The sequence below is a fragment of the Lissotriton helveticus genome, chromosome 12 (assembly GCF_964261635.1).
Source record: "Lissotriton helveticus chromosome 12, aLisHel1.1, whole genome shotgun sequence".
NCBI lineage: Eukaryota > Metazoa > Chordata > Amphibia > Caudata > Salamandridae > Lissotriton > Lissotriton helveticus.
Window position 1 is genome coordinate 564,002,222 of NC_136073.1, and position 14,743 is coordinate 564,016,964.

Consider the following 14,743-nt stretch of genomic DNA (forward strand, 5'->3'; position numbering starts at 1 on the left):
GTTGCATGCATCCAGCCATTCCTCTTATTCGCAGGAACTCCTCCATTCCATCTGACGCTCCGTCGATCAATCTTGGTGACCAGACACACTGTCCGCTGCCTGCCTGGCGGATGCGGAATTGCGGATTGATGTTGTTCCCATGGCACAAGGTAAAAGCCGGCCTGCAATTGTTGATGGAAAAACAGGAAGGGATATTAAAACAGCACTGAGAAAAAATATAAGGTACGGTGTGTAGTGCAAAAATAACACTTTCAGAGGCGACAGTATTACATACAGGCATCATTTCTAAAGTGCGTACTCTGAGTCTCCTTTTCAAGGATAGTAATTGTACACAGCAGGCCAGGGCCATGCAGACGGTCAAGGCAGGCACCACTGAGTGAACCAACCTGATGATGTAGCATACCTCTTTGACACAGACAGACAAGGCATATCTAATTTTATACAGCAAGCCACATAGCCATCAATTTTACATGAACTGCTGTCTGGTCTCTAGCATACACTACACTGGCTCGACCACTCCCATACCACGACTAGACAGACATGTAGGTCTGCTGTGGTTGTTGTTGACTCGTTTACCTGTTGTTTGCCACTCACAAAACGGCCATATTTCTTCCGTAAACCGACAATGATGATGATCCATCCATCCCAGTGAGTGACTGTGTAAAGAATAAAGATATTATGTAACTTTAATCATCAAGACTCATCATCATCATGGTATGTTATTGGCAAACTCAATGTTGTCTACACACTGAGTCCAAGGACATTTTCCATATTGAAAAATGCAACGTAGTTGCTGGCCCCTGCAGTAGAAGTACAATTTGTATTAAACAAGGTAACAGAGTACACTTGAGTTACATTTAGTGTGTAAAAGATTAAATAATAATAACAGAACACATAGATAGGATTCACTTCATGCACAACAAACAAACAACAATTGCTTTCATCAGAGCCAGACAGCCAGTGTTGTCCACCACTGCATGCCATCTCATCATTCATTACCTGTTCCACTTGTCAGCATCTTATTCTTAAGTGAAGGGCCACAGGGCAGCCTCTCGTGTCAATTTCAGAAGGTGCAGTCAGCATAGGGAGTCATTCCAGTCCCACTTCCTTTGAGGGGACTCGTGTACGGACTGAAGCAACAGTTTCTAGATTTTGCATAATCCGACCATCTGCCTTAAGGGAAATGGATAGGAGGAGTCTGGAGGAGGAGGATAGAGGAGCATGACTGAGTGGTGAACTTGTGAACTTCAGTAATGCAGACAGTGGCACCTTCAATATGGAAAATAAGACGAAGACAGTGCTGCTGATGGATTTGTTGTGATTAAAGTTTTGTTGTGCTAAAAGTTGCAAATCAAAGAAAGACACACAGAAATAAAAGTCAAAAAGGACGGAAGAAAACAAAAAGTAAGTTTTTCAAGCCTAGTTGTCGGGGAAGTAGAGCTTGTCCTCAAATTCTGTGAATTGAACATGGAGTAGGTCAGCTAACAGAGAAAATCTTCCATCAGCTACAGTCGGTGTCCCCTTCTTCCTGCATGGATTCACGTATTTTGTAATCTGGTGGTATGAAGTGCTGATTCATCTTGATCATTGTTAACCTCTCCACATTTTTGGGCGAGAGCAGAGACCTTTTGAAGTGGCAATGGCACCAGCAGCACTGAAAACTCGTTCCGAAGACACGCTTGCGATTGGGCAAGACAAATAATTTATAGCCAGCCTGCTGAGCAGTGGCCTGTGAGGCCTTTTCCCATACCAATACACCAATGGGTCACAATCAATGTAGACCTCTGTTGGGTCATCTAGATAGGCCTGCACCATCCACTCAAGGGCCTCCTTGGGTGGTGCTCCACTTTGCGCATCATGTGTTGCCTTTGCATCAACACTGGAGCGAGCAAACCCTTGCTGAGTTATCCAATCCGCTTCTGACAATATTGTGGCTGGGCCTGGTGCAGGTGATGATGACGAGGATACTGTTGCTGCTGTTGGTAACGGCTGTGAGGGAAAGTGACTGCCTTCGGCAACAGAAGTGGACCTTGACGCCGGATGGCCTGCTGCTTCATTAGTACTTGTGGTGTTTCCTTCAATTTCCTGACGCTCTTTTTCTAACCGAGTGGCTGGCACAGCTAGCCAATGTTTGTACTTTGAAACATCTTCTTCATCAAAAGGAATGAATACTTTGCTGGTCAGTGCCTCTTTGTACCGTGTATCCAGAATAGTGGCACAAATGTAATGCTGTTCTGAATGTATTTTTTTGGGCCTTTCATTGACAAGTAGGCGGCTTACTAAGCTCTCCACGAACCGATATGCGTCTTGTTTGTGAACATCAGCTCGGAGCGTTGAAGACACCGCCTTCAGTTGTTGCCCTAGCATGAACAACAATGGGATAGCTTTGCCCAAGCTACAGTCCTCCCTGCTGACTTCACGGGTGAAGACCTCAAAAGGACAAAGCATGTCTGTCAGGCTTTTAACTAGGTCCCATTCCTCCGGCTCTAGCCTCATGTCTTTCATAGCAGCAGACTGTATGTTAATGCTATTGACATACTCATTGATTACCAAGTACTGCTCAAACAGACGTTCAAGCATGTAGAAGGTTGAGTTCCAACGTGTTGCCACCTCCTGGATGAGTCCTTTGACTGGCACTCCACGGCCACGTTGAATGATCCTCATCTCCTTCCGGGCCTTAAAAGAATGCTGAAATGTGTGCAGATGATTCTTCGGCAGGTGGCCAGTAACTTGCTGACTGTTTTCTCTTTTCAAGAAATCTTGAACAATAATGTTAATGCAGTGCGCCAAACACGGCACTCTGAAGTAGCCACCATCATGCATGGCCTTAACTATATTACTGCCATTATCCATGGAAACATAATCAATCAAGCGACTTCTTGGCACCAGCCCTTTAGAGACCTTACACTTAAACTCATCCAAAATGTTTACTGCAGTATGAGATTTTTCCGTGGCAAACATGGCTACTGTTGCATGTTTCCGATTAGCTTGAAAAATTGTGGCAGGGTCAACACCTGTAGACATCTTTTCTCTAACTCCTGCAAAAGAGACCCAGTGTGCAGTTATGCAAATGTAATCCACGGCTTGGCAACTGGTCCACATGTCTGTTGTCAGGTGGATAGTGTGAACAGCACTCTTCTGCAAAGCTGACCCAATCACTTCCAGCACATCTTCATGTAGTGCTGGAACCGCAACTCTGGCAAAATAGGACCGGCTAGGAACCTTCCATTTAGGGCAGACTGTTGCCACAAATTCTAGAAAACCCACCCCTTCCACGAAAGAAAATGGGAGAAGGTCCAACGCTAGCATTTTAGCCCGCTTTGCGTTATAAAGACGTGCCATTGGGCGGTTGCGCTCCAATGGCGCCTCCGACCAAAACATGCTTTTAATGGTGGTCTGGACCGTTTTCATATGTGATGATGATGATCCAGACTTCTTCAACCCAGTTAGGCTCATTGATATACTTTTTCGCATTGGTGTCTCTCCCAGACTTTTAGTGTGCCTCATACATGTTGCTGGGGTAGAGGGTGTGGGCGCTACCACTGCAGTGCTGCTGCCAGGGGTACTCGGTGTACCAGAAAAAATGTCTGTCACTTCTTCACTTCCCCCCTGCACGATCAGCCCCTCGTCATCATCAGATGCAATGTGAATGGATACATTTGGATTTGTTGTACTTTTGACTTCCCGGATCTTCCTTAGGTGCGCCTCCCAAATGATAGTGTGTTATTCTTGGAGATGACCTCTCTGGCCTCCGGTACAATAGTTGGTACCAAGCTTACCCCGACTAACTACAGTTTTACAAATCGAACAAACGACCATGTTTTCCACCTTTTTGCTAACACTAAAGAAGTCCCAAACTGGGGACTGGAGATGTCTGCTGGTGGTGGAGGAGCTACTTTCAATGCCAGATGAAGTGGAGGATGGGCGTAGCTGAATTTGACTCTGTTGTGCACTTTCAGCACCACTACTTGAAGTAATGGAGGTCGTGCTGGATGGAGGTCCCTTCTGACGAGAAACTATGGAAGCTGTAGGTCATGTTGGTGTAGTAGTTAACTGCGTTGGTGGTGGTACCAGTGCCACGCCGCCCACATCCTTCTCAGCAGCAATTCGGGATAGGGTCAAAATGTCTGTCTGCTGCATGCCTGCTGGGGCTGGAGTGATGACTGTGATGACTGGGTCGTTGTCAGACTGTTCATCAGCAGCAGAATACACCACTTCTTGTTCGCCATTATCACCCATAAGTGGAAGCCTTGCGGGAACCTTCCTTTTAGGCTAAGCTACCTTTGTCGGCTCATGGCGTGTTGAAATCTAGGCTGTGACATAAACATTATCGGCGCCATCTTGTCTCTTTCCAGACTCGTACGGGCGCGTAAACAGCAGCCATTTTTGAATGCCATGGCCTCTCTGCCCACTGCTGATAGCCAGCGCGTCTCTCTCTCCCCCTCACTCTCCGGCCTCGCAAGCACCCCCCCCCGTGCTCTGACAGCCCCCGATCCCTCCTGCTTGAGCCCCAAAACACACCACCAGCGCAACCCTGCCTCCGAGCCACATCCCGTGCTGAACCCCCACACCCTTTCATCTCATTCATAAAACAGGCCCTTTTGATAACCTCTTCCTCCTTGCCCTATTGTTCGGCTTGATCCCAGGCCATCACTTCGCCCAACAGATGCAGTTTATTGTCCCTACAGTAGGACCTCGCCTCACATCAAAGGAGCGGGGATTAATCAATGCCCTCACACCCCTAGATCCGACCGACCGCCTACATTCCCGTTCCCAGCGGAATGTCCAGCTGCGCGATTGCCATCACATGCTGAGAACGGGGTGGGAACTCTACTGTAGATGTGTGGGGGAACGGGCCTGGACCGGGGATTCCGAGGATGTCTTCCTGTACTTCAAAGAAATGTTACGGATGTAATGTATGCAATAAAGCCATAAAACTGTGTATAAGAGGCCAGACCTCAGAGATGTTGCTAGAGCACCTCGAAACGATACCTCGTTGTCTGATCTGATGTGTTCTGCTCCGTCGGAAATAAACTCCTGTTTCCTGCCTTCCAGTCTCCAGCGCCTGCCTCTTTATTTGGTAATCGTAGTTGGGTGAGAAGCGGCTAACCCCGGGCAAACCTTGAAAGAGGGGAATCGACCTAAATCTGCCTGAACCCTTTTTCGTCAATTGGCGTCCCAAACGTGGGGCCCATCAGCGACACGTGGATCCAGTGGGAGAGGTCCTGACGACGAAGTGAACGACTGCAACGATCGGGAAGTGCACCTGCCCGATAGACCCTCGTCTGGCAGCCGATCATCCGAACTTCACCGGTTCCGAGCAGACCTCTCTCGAGTGATCTACGGTCCTGACTGGGAACCATCAGGAGTGCCACGACAGAAGACAGAGGACGATCGGGCGCTGGAATCGGAAGACAGGAAACTGTCCATGCGGTCCGGGTAAGGTCGTGTAAACACGACAAACTGTGAAATATTTGATTGATCGATTGGAAAATACTAGTATTACTCTCCGAATTGTTGGTTCTATTGGAGATTCTCTGTCTGCAAACGGAGAGGAATAGAAGGTATTCCCTCTTCCTTTGCAGGTAGTGAAGGGTAGGTAACGCAGGCTTTTGCCCCCGTTGTAATCCGTCGTGCCTATCTTCCTCCCCCACTGATTGATTGTTTGCCCGAACATTGTTTGTTCGAGGATTGCTTTCTCGAGAATTCTCTATCTACAAACGGGGAAGGATAAACGTATTCTGTCCTCCTTTGCAGATAGTGAAGGATAGGTAACGCAGGCTTTTGCCCCCGTTGTAACCCGTCGTGCCTATTTCTTTCTCGCCACTGATTGTTTGATTGAACGGACATTGGTTGTTCGATATTGGTTCTCTGGAGGTATTCTCTGCTCACAAATAACGTGGAATAGAAATATTCTGTCTAGTCTTTGTAAGCAGTGAAAGGATAGGTAGTGCAGACTTTTGTCCCCGTTGTAACCCGTCATGCCTATCTTCTCCCCATTGGTCAGTAGTTGGTTCAGCCTGGACCGCTTATTAGAGGTGGATCATCCGGCTCCTCTGGAAGGCACCCCTAATAAGGATATGTTTTTAAAATATGGACTAGTCGCCGTAGCTTATAGTAAGTTATGGCATAAATATACTAAAAAGAATCAGGAAAGTCAGTGGCCACTGATAGGATCCTTCGATGACACAAAAATAGGCGCGCTGGAAACAGCCCTTTGTAACAATAAAACCACGCCCACTATGCTTGATAGCTTTGGCATGTGGCGCAAAGAAGCAGAGCAACGAAAGAAAAGAGAAGAAGCGAGACTAGGAAAAGAGTTACGAAAGGCAGCCCACCTGGCCGCTAAGAAACTAGAAGAAGAGATAAAAGAAAGGGAGGAAGCCAGACAAAAACAGGAATCCGAATCGACAGGCCAGTGTCCTGTTAGGACCCCCTCTACGCTCTACCCTGAGCTGACCTCCAAACAACGGGCGAACGACGAGCTGCTGCTAGGTCCGCCGATCATCTATATGCCCCCCCCATATGCCCCCTCCCAACCCCTAGTACAGCGCTTGCCAGCTCCGAGCGCAAATGAGAATAACCTTGAATCTAGTGCCTCAGCCCTTGCGGCCTCCGCACCGGCCACATTAGTAACGACATCTGATGAACCCGAGACTAGCAAGCAGCCACCGGGTAGATTGAATAGATTGAGCAAAGATGAACGAGAGGGAATTGACAAGATAGCAAAGGCACTGGTAGAACGGAAGGAGAGCGAAGAATACACGATGGATATGCACAATTCGCATGCCGGTAGCCACAGACGGCATTTCATTTTACGGTTCAGTTACCACACCCTGAACGCATATGAGGATAGGTATCAGAATCGGGGTCCTGCTAAATTGACAGCGTTATATAGAAAAGTCGATATTGGGGACGAGGCCGAGCGTGACGCGGCGGACCTCTTCATGCAAACGCTTGAAGTTTTCCGCCACCTCACGGAACAAAAACCGGAAGTTAAGATTACAGTTCCCGAAACGACTGGGTCCTCATCAGAAGTAGGCAACACCATGATGCCTATCAGAGAAGCCGCCCCCTACTGGGTTCCCCCACGAGGTCAGGGAACAAACGACGATATCAACCACGCAGATGCAAAGGGGAGGGTTGTGTACAACTGGGTTTATCAACCTTGGGATCGGCAAGATATTCTAACTTTTAGGCAAACCCTGCCCGATTTAAGAAAGAACCCGACAGCATTTTATACAGAACTAGGTACAGCCTTGGGCTCAACCATAATGACCCTAGCGGACATTGACTTGTTTTTCGGGTTATGTCTGCCGGCTGATGTGTGGAAACAAATCCGAAAAGCCGACCACACAGATCTGTTCGGACATACCTGGAATCAACTCAGTGAACTAGATAGGCAACGGGAGCCCGGAAAGAAACCTGTAAAAGACATACTGGAACTCCCGGACAAAATAGTTCAGAAGCTAAAGACGTTGATCCCAGAGAAGAAGGTAGACTGGTCGGTAGTCACGGCTTGCCGTCAGAAACCCCAGGAAGACGAATCAGAATACTTCTCCCGATTTGAGACGGTGTTCTCCGACTACAGTGGCCAAGACATGACCACCGCAACCGGACAACACCTATTCGTGCAAAACTACGTAAAGGGTCTATCGCAAGAGGTCTCCCAAAAGTTACAGACGAGCGAGAGTAGTTGGGGGGCCTCCAAACCTGCAGCTATCCTTCAGATGGCTCAGTATTACGAACACCAAAAGAACGAGAACGAGAGGGCGACTGAGAAAAAGAAAAAGGACTTGAAGGAACGAGTGATGATTGCCCAATTGCAAGGAGTGACGACAGGAAAGGAACGGTATAGGGGAAACTACCAGTCGAATGCCCCTAGAAACTCACCCCCTAGAGACCGCACACCCGGCGCTCCACGAACAGACCTCGATGAGAACCAGTGTGCGTTTTGCAAAGGATTTGGCCATTGGAAGTCTCAATGTCCGGTCCTCCTGGAAATGATTAAAAATAAAGAGACGAGGGACATGACGAATGGCCCCAAGACTAGAGAGCAGGGACGAGGGCACACCCACGACACCAACAATGACAGACCTGGCAGACCGAACACATTTGACCGCCCCCGACAGAATCAGTGCCAACAGTCTGACTGCGACAACGCTCACGACTTTGCATAGGACTGCCAAGGGCAAGGAATGGATCCAGTCGAGCTCTATGTTGACCAGCAAGGTCCTTACGTCACCGCTAAGGTCCTAGACACGAAGTCTCCATTTCTGGTAGACACTGGCGCGACACGTAGTGCGTTATCTAAACGACTGATTCCAAGGGCACCCTTGTCTGGCTCACTCATAACATCAATAGGCTTTGATGGAACGCCCTCCACTAACCCTTTATCCGCACGGTTTCCTTCGACTTGGACAGTAATCCCACTGACACGACGTTTCTGCTTTCCTCCAACACCCCCGATGCCATTATGGGACTTGACTTGCTAAAGCATTTCCGAGCTACTATCAGGTGTTCACAAGACGGGGTTCGAGTCATTCTGTACGATAACCCGACTCTGCTCAGACCTCATCCCGCACGACACATGCTCTCCATCTCTGACACTGACGCATCCTTACTTGACTCTCTGCCTCTGTATCTTTGGGCTAAAACTGACGCTGATGTAGGACGAATGATGATCGACCCCGTGCGCATAACTGTCCGCCAAGATGTGATACTCCCAAAACTCCCGCAATATCGGATATCGCCCGAAGGCGAGAAGGCATTGGTAATGATTATCCAGTCCCTGGTAGAGGCAGGAGTGGTAGAGGAAGTAGTCAGCAATATTTGCAACAGCCCTATCCTACCCATTGTGAAGAAGCAGGGCGAGGGAGATGAGAAAGCGTATCGCTTCATCATCGACCTTCGAGAGGTCAACAAGGTAGTTGTACCCCAGTACCCCGTAGTCTCAGATATCGCCACCATTCTGACCCTGATTCCTTCCACAGCCACCACCTTCACTGTAATAGACCTCAAAAACGCTTTCTTCTCCATACCCATCCACCCGGACAACCGCTACCTTTTCGGCTTCACGTTAAAATCCCGCTCATATAGATTTTGTAGAGCTCCCCAAGGTTACACAGAAAGTCCCAGCATCTATAGTCAGGCCCTCAAGAGACAGCTGGACGCCGTTCAGCTACCGAAGGGAGTGGTGTTGATACAGTACGTCGATGACATCCTTTTGGCGGCCGACACCACTCCACTTGCGGTCACGGCCACCATCCAACTCCTGCACTTCCTCGCGGAAAATGGCCACAAGGTCTCCAAAAAGAAGTTGTATTTCTGCCAACCCCAGGTCACCTACCTAGGCCACCTCTTGTCCAAAGAAGGGAGAAAGCTTACACCCGATCTAATTCAGGCCATTCTAGAAACCACCGTCCCAAAGACCCAGAAACAAGTCCGCTCCATGGTAGGCCTCACCTCCTTCTGCCGGCAGTGGTTGCCAAATTTCAGCCTCATTGTAAAGCCACTACTTTCCCTACTAGCCAAAGATGTCCCCTTCCCACTCCCTTGGACCCCCGAAGGCCAATCGTCCTTCAAGGAACTTCGAGACGCCCTTTGTTCAGCACCGGTCCTAGGAACCCCCGATTACACAAAGCCCTTCTCTCTCTACACCCACGAAAGGGAGGGGTGCGCTTTGTCTGTCCTGACTCAAACCATTGGCCCCAAGCAACGACCATGTGCCTATTTCTCTGCCACCCTTGACCCTGTAGCGAGAGCCTTGCCTGCCTGCCTTCGAGCCGTAGCTGCCGCTGCTGTCTCTATCCGACAAAGTGAGGGGATCGTACTCTCGAATTCCCTCACGGTATTAGTGCCCCATGCTGTTGACACCCTCTTGAACCAGACTAAAACGCAACACCTGACTAGCGCCCGACTGACCGGATACGAACTGACTCTGCTTGCACCTCACATCACGCTGAAAAGATGCACCACACTGAACCCAGCCACCTTGTTGCCCATGCCCGAAAACGACCCAAACGTCCCCCCTATACATGACTGTGTGACTCTCACAGACGAACAGACTAGGAGTAGGGTTGACCTCCGAGACACCGCCTTCACAGACCCTGACGGAGAGCTATGGGTAGACGGCTCTTGCATAAAACTCCCCGACGGCATCACCTCGGCTGCCTATGCAGTTACCACAGCCCGAGCTATAGTTGAAACCGCCCGCATCACACAACGATCCGCACAGGCGGCAGAACTGATTGCCCTCACACGAGCATGTATTATAGCGACAGGGACTACTGCAAACATTTACACAGACAGCCAGTACGCCTTCGGAGTGGTTCACCATTTTGGACTCTTATGGAGGGAAAGGGGATTCTTGACGTCCCACGGCACGCCCATCCTCCACGGAGATTTATTCTCCACCCTGATTGAAGCAGTTCTCCTTCCCAAACGATTAGCGGTAATCAAATGTCAGGCACACAAGAAGGTGACAGACTTAGTCGGTCAGGGAAACGCGCTGGCCGACATCACTGCCCGAACCACAGCTGAAAATAGGACGACGACCCGCATGTATGTGACCAGGTCACAGGCAGAAAAATGGACTGACGCTAGGGAAACGATTAGGGACATCCAGATGGCCAGCTCACCCCACGAATTGACTGAATGGGCACGGGTGGGATTGAAAGACGAGGAAGGCTGCTGGCGGACGAAGGACACAAACAAATGGTTGCTACCCAATTCATACCTGATCCCCATACTGACTATGGCTCACTCCCCTGCGCACATAGGATCAGCCCCCATGATCGAACTTATCTCCAAGGTCTGGCACAACGACAAAATCCCCGACTCAGCCAGACGCCTGGTCCAGCAATGCCTTATCTGCCTGCAACATACCCCGGGGAAAGGAACTGTAGTACCCCGGGGAGGGTTTGGGGTCCCCGACCACCCTTTTGAGGTCCTCCAGATGGACTACATCCAACTAGAAAGATGCCAAAGCCTGAAGTATGTATTAGTCATTGTATGTGCTTTCAGCAAATGGGTAGAAGCCTATCCAACCCGTAATAACACTGCCATGACCACTGCCAAGGTACTGCTGAAAGAGTTTTTCCCTCGCTACGGTCTTTGTCGGATTCTATGGAGCGACAACGGCCCCCACTTCATAGCTGAAGTTATCCAACTAATCTTGAAAGGGTTGGGTGTAAAACAGAGGTTTCATGCAGTTTTTCACCCCCAATCTGCTGGCTTAGTTGAGCGACACAACGCCACACTGAAATTAAAACTGTCAAAGATAGTGGCCACCACAGGACTTAAATGGCCAGATGCCCTCCCACTGGCATTGCTATCGATGCGCTCCACTCCCACTAAGCACCATTTGACCCCCTACGAGGTTGTATTTGGGCGACCGATGAACCTCTGGACTGCCCCTAAACCGACCTCCATTCACGACGTCCCGGACGTCCTACTGTCTGATTACTTGTGCAAATTGACTAAAGCGTTGTCTGTCATTCATCAGCAGGTGCAGCAGGCCATCCCCGATGCTTCCAGGGGTCCGGGTCACGATATCCAACCGGGAGATTATGTGCTGATCCGGAATTTCCAACGGACAAAGAGTCTGGAACCCCGGTGGACGGGCCCCTGGCAAGTACTGATTACCACCCGAACGGCTCTTCGAGTGGAGGGGAAGCGACACTGGCTGCACGCGCACCACTGCAAGAAGGTCTCCTCGACCCTGACCACGACAGAAAACATCAGCACCCAAGAAGAACTGCTGAACAAAGACCGGCCATCATTGAACTGTTATCCTGATACCGAGACACTCGAACTTGCAAAATTCTCTGATCCCACTGTGCCATCCAGGGAAGGGTATTTCCTGCGTCGAAAGGAGGGAGTTTCGGCCAAGTAGACCACAGACTAAGTTGAATCTCAGAACGGTAGCCTAAACACAACCAAGGGTTACCCGAAGAGAGGCTAAACGAAGTCAGCGGTTCTGCCCACTACCGAGCACCTTGAAGATGATGGAAGCGCCAGATAAGAAGATGATGGAAGCGCCAGGTAAGAAGACGACGGAAGCAACAGGAAATACCCGTTATCGAAACCCTAAGACTGACAGTATACACAAATCGAAGACAATTGCTCTTTTCATTGTCCTCCTCTTTTGCCTCCTCCTCATGACTTCCTTCTGGATCATGGAAGAGAGCACACCCGCTCATCAGATATTGCTGACCACTGCACAGCCAACCACTATGAAAGAGCATCATCTGATCTCCCTTTCGCCTCAGCTCCGAGAAAGGCGTAAGGAGTTTTGGAACAATTCCTTCGTGCAACTGCTGCACCAACACAACCTTGCCGCCAACGCCACCAACTGCTGGATCTGCGGGTTTCTCCCGCATGCCACCGGACACTCCATTCCTTTCATCCCTTCCCCTTTCTCAGTTCACGGCTCCTGCCTTGCCTGGTTGATTCTCTTGCAAGAGAGCTACAAGGACAACGCCACTTGAGGTCAAACAGTGTCACACTTCTACCATGGGTTCTGGCTGAACAAAACCGGAAGAACATCCGCTCCCTTTTGTCCTTTGACCACTGGTCCCTCCTTCCAGATGGACATCCCTGCCAAGGAACGAGTTGAAATGCAGGTGGTCCATAATCCAGTCAGACCCACCTTCTCCTACCTACGGAAACGAACTGCTGCCACTCTGACTGTGGCTCTGTCTGTTATTAATGTCACGGGCCTCGTGTGCCTCGAAGGCCTGGGAACACAGCTGGTGGGTCACAGTTCCTGCCACATCACCAGAACGTTGGACTCAATTGATCCCCCCTCCTTTGTTGCCTCCCCGAATATGTACTTTATTTGTGGCACCAAAGCTTACACTTGGCTCCCAAAAAGTTGGGGGGGTACTTGCTACATCGCCTTCGTTCTCCCCCCCACGTACGTGGCCCCAGCAAACCATCACCGGCAGAAGCGCGCCAAAGACATTGAACAAGCCGACTCCACCGGAGCACAGTTCCTGGATGCAATGAAGGGACTTGTTCCTCTGTGGGGCCCAATGGCAAACAGCCGCGCCATCCGACACTTGACCCAGGCAGTAGAAACGACCATGAACATCACGGCTGGCATCCTCACTAACAATACGGCCGAGCTTCAGGCAGTCCGCCTGGTGGCTCTTCAGAACCGCCTTGTTCTAGATGTGGTTCTAGCTGACCGTGGGGGAGCATGCCGCATCATCGGATCCAGCTGTTGCACCTACGTGCCAGATAACTCACCTTCAGTCTACAAAGCAATCGAACACCTCCACAGACTTTCCTCAGAGGTTCACCAGGAACAAGAAGGATGGTCGCTTGGGAGCTGGTTTTGGGGCACTTTGAAGGACTGGGGATGGAGGTTATTCACATTTATATTGATACCGGTCGTGATACTGTGTGGGTGTTGCCTAGGTATTCAATGTTTGCCACCTCTGTGTTCGATCATTGCTAACTGCATGTGCCCAAAGACTTCGGACTTCAAAACTGAACACATGAAAGCATTGTATGACCTCGAAATTAGAAATATAATGGGGATTGACGTAAATTAACAAGCTGGCTAGATATGTTGAAAAGGGAGGACTGTTGAAATCTAGGCTGTGACATAAACATTATCGGCGCCATCTTGTCTCTTTCCAGACTCGTACGGGCGCGTAAACAGCAGCCATTTTTGAATGCCATGGCCTCTCTGCCCACTGCTGATAGCCAGCGCGTCTCTCTCTCTCCCCCTCACTCCCCGGCCTCGCAAGCACCCCCCCCGCGCTCTGACAGCCCCCGATCCCTCCTGCTTGAGCCCCAAAACATACCACCAGCGCAACCCTGCCTCCGAGCCACATCCCGTGCTGAACCCTCATACCCTTTCATCTCATTCATAAAACAGGCCCTTTTGATAACCTCTTCCTCCTTGCCCTATTGTTCGGCTTGATCCCAGGCCATCACTTCGCCCAACAGATGCAGTTTATTGTCCCTACAGTAGGACCTCGCCTCACATCAAAGGAGCGGGGATTAATCAATGCCCTCACACCCCTAGATCCGACCGACCGCCTACATTCCCGTTCCCAGCGGAATGTCCAGCTGCGCGATTGCCATCACATGCTGAGAACGGGGTGGGAACTCTACTGTAGATGTGTGGGGGAACGGGCCTGGACCGGGGATTCCGAGGATGTCTTCCTGTACTTCAAAGAAATGTTACGGATGTAATGTATGCAATAAAGCCATAACACTGTGTATAAGAGGCCAGGCCTCAGAGATGTTGCTAGAGCACCTCGAAACGATACCTCGTTGTCTGATCTGGTGTTCTGCTCCGTCGGAAATAAACTCCTGTTTCCTGCCTTCCAGTCTCCAGCGCCTGCCTCTTTATTTGGTAATCGTAGTTGGGTGAGAAGCGGCTAACGCCGGGCAAACCTTGAAAGAGGGGAATCGACCTAAATCTGCCTGAACACTTTTTCGTCAGGCGTGCCTCACTTTCAGACTGCATTGGTGGGTTCCAATCAACATCAAGATCATCAGAAGGAAGGGGGCTTGAAGAAGAACTTGTAGTACCCCTCCTTAACCTTTTTCTTGCTGGGGATCTGGAAGACAATGGATCATCATCAGGAGGAGTGGATTCCTCAGATGATATCTCCACTTGAATCTCGATTTCCTAATGTGCCCCTACTTCTGGAGGAACAAGCATTGTGGGCAGTTGTGCTGCTCCATGCGCCTCAAGTTGCGCCTCTCCATGCGCCTCTCC